Here is a 6,194-nt window from a genome sequence, read left to right on the forward strand (position 1 = left end):
ACAAATATAGAAGTCTTTCTTTTATAAGTGCTTTTTCCTATTAGATTTTAGGCAAATTTCTAAAAATATTTGCCCCTATCTGAGCAGGTAGCTAGAGCCACTGCCTATTAGAAGGTTGATTCCTTCCCTCCGTCTGCCTGGACTGCAGAAGACAATCATGGGAGTTGTTCTCTGCACCCCTGAAGTGTCCAGTTTTGGTCTTAAATCATCCAGTTCAGTTGCAAATTCAGAGGCAGTTTGGGTTTAGATTGTAATTCAAGCCTTTTCCCACCTAGACTTTAAATCTGGCTTTAATTTCCTCATCTGTTTGTTGAGAGTTTATAAAATATTTGTGAGTGGCTGTTTCCGTGAAGTACCGCCAGTGCGTTTTATAGGCCAGAGACCCTGCTTCCCAAGGAAATTTTCATTCTACTCCTGGTGAAGAAAAGCAATGACATAAGATGGATTATTTCCCCTCCTGTTATTCCTTCATCCTGTCCCCAAACGAGCCCAAACAACATGAACTAACGTCCCCTAAATGGATGAGATATTGGTAAGAATGATAAACCAGGCAGAATTTTTAAAGAAAGGTATCTCTAAGCCCCTCAGTACTTGATAGACACTAATCTAGCACTGACCTCGCACCAGACCTTGTGTAAACATTCCAGATGTCAACTCATCTTGAGCCTTCTAGCACCTCCAGGGGGCAGATACTATTGTTACTAGTCACATTTCATGCATGAGGAAATTTAGGCATGGAGAGGTTGAGAAACGTGGCCAGGGCCACACACCTCAGCCGTGGAGCGAGCGAGGATTCAGACTCCCCGGTCTGCATTAGGATCTGTCTCCTTGTGCTGCAGCTCCGAGACTGATAAGGAGTTTATTGCATTATTGTAAGTAAAATGAAGGAAAAGTCAGAGATTGGTTTCAGAGCATTGAACTCAGTTGACTGGGAGAATCATTATTAGAAACAGAATGGTGGGCATATTTACCGTCCTAACTCTCCACTCCCGTGCCCTTTCACCCTGGCAGCTGAGGTGCTTGCACTTCTTTTTTGGGCTTAATGCTATCCCAGGCTCTGGACCTAATCCTGGCCTTGCAAAGAAATTTCTGAACTTGATGAGAAGCAGCTGTGCAATAAAAGGAACCAAGTCCTGGGTTCAGGAACTGAAGGTTTGCTTTCGAATCGGGCTCCTGCGCATGATGTGACCCTGGACAGTTTGCTTCCAGCCATTAGTCTTCAGTTTCCTCTGAAAAATCAGGATTATGATGAACTTTTCACTTTCACATGTACCATCTCATTTAATCCTCAGAACAATCCTGTGCGTAAGACCATTCAGGTATCATCATGCCCCATATTTTTCATGAGTAAAATGTGATAGGACTTTGACGACATCTCCAGGACTCATAACTAATGATAGAAACAGGAATCTAGGTGTTTCGACTGCAAATGTTAATGACACTTAACATTTTTAAAATCCTAGATTTGTGCCAGGGATTTTACATGTGCTAAATGCTTTATGTATATCACATTGATGAATTTCATCAGTATGTTGTGAGAAGGCTGTTTTGGGGCCACAACCCCACAGCTTTGTATGTATTTATTCTGACTTGACTCATGTAGAACCTTTTTCCCCCTTGATATTCATTAAGAGTGAAGATAACCCAGGGCAGCTTTGAACTGGAGCTCTTCACTGGCAATGATGGATTTTGTGCAACTTTTCTCCAGTTACACACATCTGTCATCATGATTGGGCTGACACTGCCATTGAGATAACAGAAAAATAAAGATGAAAATATAAAACATCAGTTTATACAGTTGATCACATGAAAACTTCTGAGTTTTCTGAAAAGATCAGTCTGGCAATTCTAGGTGAAAACACCTCAGGGCAACAATAAACAGCTGCCCCTTTTAGGTGAGGCAGGCTCTCTAGTGCCCACAACTCAGATAACGTGCCTGTGTAGCCTGTGTTGCCTATCGGCTTCTGGGTCTGTAACACCTACCAGCCCCTCATGCACGATAACCACCATTCTCCAGCCTGCCCCCACCCCCCCACCCCTGCAGCATTTAAGCCCTTTGAAGCGGGAAGTTCTCTCCGTCTCCAGGGCTCCAGGCCCTCCTTGGGATGCTCTCAGGGTCCTCTAGTTCTGAAAGTATCCTGGGGGCCTCCTCCTAGGCCAGGTCTTCTCAGGTAACTAATCGGTCCCACCCTTGCATAGGGCACCCTTTCAAAAAATCCCTCAGAACCAAAAAGGATTTCTTTATATGCTTCTGACAGGACGAGCTCTGCCAGGTGAACATTTATGTACCTGTGGGAGGAAATGAAAGCAATTCTTCACAGAATAGAGACCTATTCTCTAAGGTTATTTATCCCTTGACTAGAATAATGCAGCCCATGGCCCCTACAGGAGGCCCCTCAAATGGATATTCACAAAACAAGGTCACTGTGTATTCCCTGGTGAATGACACCAGCAACAGGAGTCCTGGCGACATGTGCGAAAAGATGAGCAAGGCAGGGAGGAAGACATCGCAGAGAGGTGAGCCTGCTGGTCAGAACTGAAGTCAACGACCTTCATAGACTCAGCGACCTGATCAACACTAAAATAGCCAACATTTTCTCCAATAATTATCACTCTTAAACCTTAAAAGTTATGTAGTCCTGCCTGAACATGGTGTATGTAGCATCAGCGATTCTCATAAAATTTAGAAAGTACTCATACTCCAGCCATTTGCTGTAGCCCGGTTTTTCATGGCCAGGCAGGACACACTTTTTCTTCCCTCTTAGAAGTACCAACGCGAAGGGAGACAGGCCCTCTTAGGTCTTGTCTCATGATGCAGTGCTACCCAACAACAGAGCTGGGAGTGTCCACAGATGCCCCAGTGTGGCCCAAGGAGGTCATTTTTGTACGTTAAATTCCTGACAGATATTTTTAAATCGAGTTGTATGCAACTAGTTTCCATTATGTTGTTAAGCTTTGATATAGATTACTTATCTGTAGTCCACATAAAATGAAATAAAAACCACCCTCTTTCATCTCCCGAGAGCAAGATGTGGGGATCATCTGCTCAACTCCGCCTCTTCGAGGTGATGTGCTCCTCTCACTGGTTCCTGGTAAGGATTCTTCTTTTCCCTCCGCAAGTCAGTTCCCTTGTCTATTTCTACAAAAAGGCGGGGCAGATGTCACTTCACATTTGCCCAGCCTAAACCACATGGGCTTTTTAGCATGGGTATTGTACAGTATTTTGCTGGGGTTGTCTCTTTATCATCTTTAATTAAACCCCCAAATTGCTAAGTAATTGAGTGACATGATCAAGAAACATTGAGGCAAATTTTGGCAAGACAGTGCAAACTCTGTCATTTCCATAGATGAGGGACATGCAACGAATGATTGGGGACCATTTACTCATGGTCTAAATTAACTATAGTTTCAGAACTTAGTTCAGCGATATTTCCATATTTAAAATTTAAACACAAAATTTATAAGTCTTAGATATTTAAGTCCCTATCTTAATGTTACTGTAGGATAGTATGAATACAAAGATGACACGGTTAATATTTCTGCAAGGCAGGACTGAACTCTAAAGCATTCTCTGTTATGGTGGCATCGAAGGAGAGAAGTTGAAAAATAATTTCCCTTGCCTTTGGACGTAGTTCTATTCTTTGGTTAGTCCATCTTTAATCTTATCCTTATTAAAGCCAGTTTAAAACATGTAGTTAATATTTCACTCTAATTGTTCCCTGGGAGAATATGTGATTTATTTATACATTCACAAGCAATAAAAAAATATATTTCTTAGAAAGCCACAGTCATTAAAGAATATTGTTGTTTTAAGTTTAAAATTATGTCTTTTTTAAAGAATTATAGCAATCTGTTCCATGTATTGACTTCTAAAAATGATTGTTTTTTTTAAAACAAAAGCTTCAAAGCTAATTTCTTCATCAGAGAAACAGTGTATCAGTTATGACTTTGACATAAATTGATAATCCATTTTGCAATCACTGTAGATGTAATACATTTTCACTCTTTGACCAGCTTGTCATTTCTATGGACAAAATGTTCATGGCAACACAAAAATCTTATTTGTGAAGTTCTTTTACACCTGATTTTATAGGAATGACACCTAGGCACAACCTGTGTGAAGTACTAACACACTAAAATTAACCAGTGCAAACCTGAAACGGGTAGTAAGGAGAAAGGTGTAAAAGCTGGGTTCCTAGAGAATTCCATTTGACTCGCTGTGTCCTAGTTGAAGTGGCGGCTCCGGCTTCCGTCATTAACTTGCTGCCATTCCATATCCAGCCTTGGCCGAAAGTAAACTTTTCTGATCAAGTTATTAATTGCTAAATAAATGTAAGGAGTTAAAAGGAAATGCTGGAAACCCATAATTTAATCATCGCAGAACTAATAGTTCTAGTATAATTAAAGGTGAGTTAAATCCAAGAGTTCTGTAACATTTGCTTTTAATTTCAAGAGTATGGTTATGGTGTGGTTTGTCTGGTTACAAAGGCTTTGTTTGTTTTGCTCTAGTGCAGCTTAAATCTCTCCCTGGAATATACATTGTTACCAAGGTACAAGATGTCAGAATGTAAGGCAAAGTCTGTTAAAACCCCAAGTCAGAAAATTTAAGATATATGCAAGAATTTTGGCTACTGAGATTTACCGAATGCAGATTTCCATACTGTCTCTTCTTTGTGCAGTGCTTCAGACATTACTAGATAAGGCTTTTCTGAAGTTTATGAAATTTTTTGTGAACAGACTATACTGTGTCTTTTTGGTCTCATTGTACAACAGTCTAGTCACCTGCAATTGATTGAGTCCAAGTTATTTATTTATTATTCCCATTATGACATTATCCAAGTAGCTTTAATGACTTAATAACATTGACATGTTTGAGAGAAGATACATTCCCTTATGTGTATGACATGCATGTAAAATTATTTTAGATTCAGTTAACCTGGATTGTTTTCCTGATCATTCCCTGTACTTTGCCAAGCTTCCAGCACCTTCTCCTGCACAGTTTGCTGAGTCAGGTGGATCAGTATGTCCGTGACTTTGTATCATCCACTCTCACCTTCCTTCCACACTTTCGGCATTAAGCAGCAGCATGCAGGAAATATTTGTGAGTGCTTGGGGTCCAGTCTACTTTGAGAGTGAGTGTTTGGACTGGCAGAGTTCTAAGTGGCAGTTGTCTGTCGGGGGCCTGGGTCAGTACTAGTCCTCAAGGGTCCCGAATGCCCTAAACCCAATCCTGAAGCCCCACGGGACCCACAGACTGTGGACTCAGGCCACCATAATGAACTTCAAGGGAGGGGAGAGCTGACCTCACCGCCCCGTGAGGACTGAGGGGGTGTCTGGTCAACATCCTGTAGAATGCAGGTCCTGGGCTTGACCTACCACCATGAGCCGGAGCCCTGGAGCAGGGAGAGTTCTGGGGGGTCCTTAAGGAGGCTGCTGGGAGAGCTGACCTGTCAGACCAGACCTCTCAACGGAGAGGAGGCGAGGAGAATGGATGGCAGAGACCACAGGCGGCCACACGCACACGTCAAGAGTCAAGCACTGTTAGCTTGGGGGAACACCTGTGACCGTCTGATCCAACCACCTCATTTTATACGAAGGGCATAAAGCCCCAGGATACTTTGAGATCTGGTGATATGTTTTATTCTCTTAGATTTATCAATTTGGGAAAATTTGGGCTGCCTATGAGATTAGGAATGATAGAGGAGAATGGGAAAAGCAAACTGGGGTGCCAAATCTGTTTTCTTTCACCTCTGAATAACTCCTGCAGTTTGGTAATAAGTGCTCGTACCTTTATGTCAATGGTGTCTCATTGGATGGCAAGCTTAGAGCAGAGGGAAAGCCTGTCCTGTGAACCTACTGTGTGCAGTGCTCCATCATTCCCAGCAAAGTGATCATTCTGCAGGGACGGAGAAATAAAGACCTTGTAGGGGACCAGTGACCAAGAGTCCCCCTTTTGTGGCGTGTCCCTTAAACACACTGCCCTCCCCAAGCTTCTGCGAATCTTTCTCTAACTTGTCCTCCACTTACATTCTTCCCTACCTTTTCCTTTCATATTTTCTGCCAAAATCCTGCTTGTTTTTCAGTGTACAAAGCAAATACCACCTCTTCTGTGACGTCTGTTAATACCCCTGATAGATTTCCATCTTTCCTGTGTCAGTATCCCCAGTCTCTGTCTGGTATTGCATCATTTACAC

Source organism: Manis javanica, chromosome 15 (genome assembly GCF_040802235.1).
Source record: "Manis javanica isolate MJ-LG chromosome 15, MJ_LKY, whole genome shotgun sequence".
Lineage (NCBI taxonomy): Eukaryota > Metazoa > Chordata > Mammalia > Pholidota > Manidae > Manis > Manis javanica.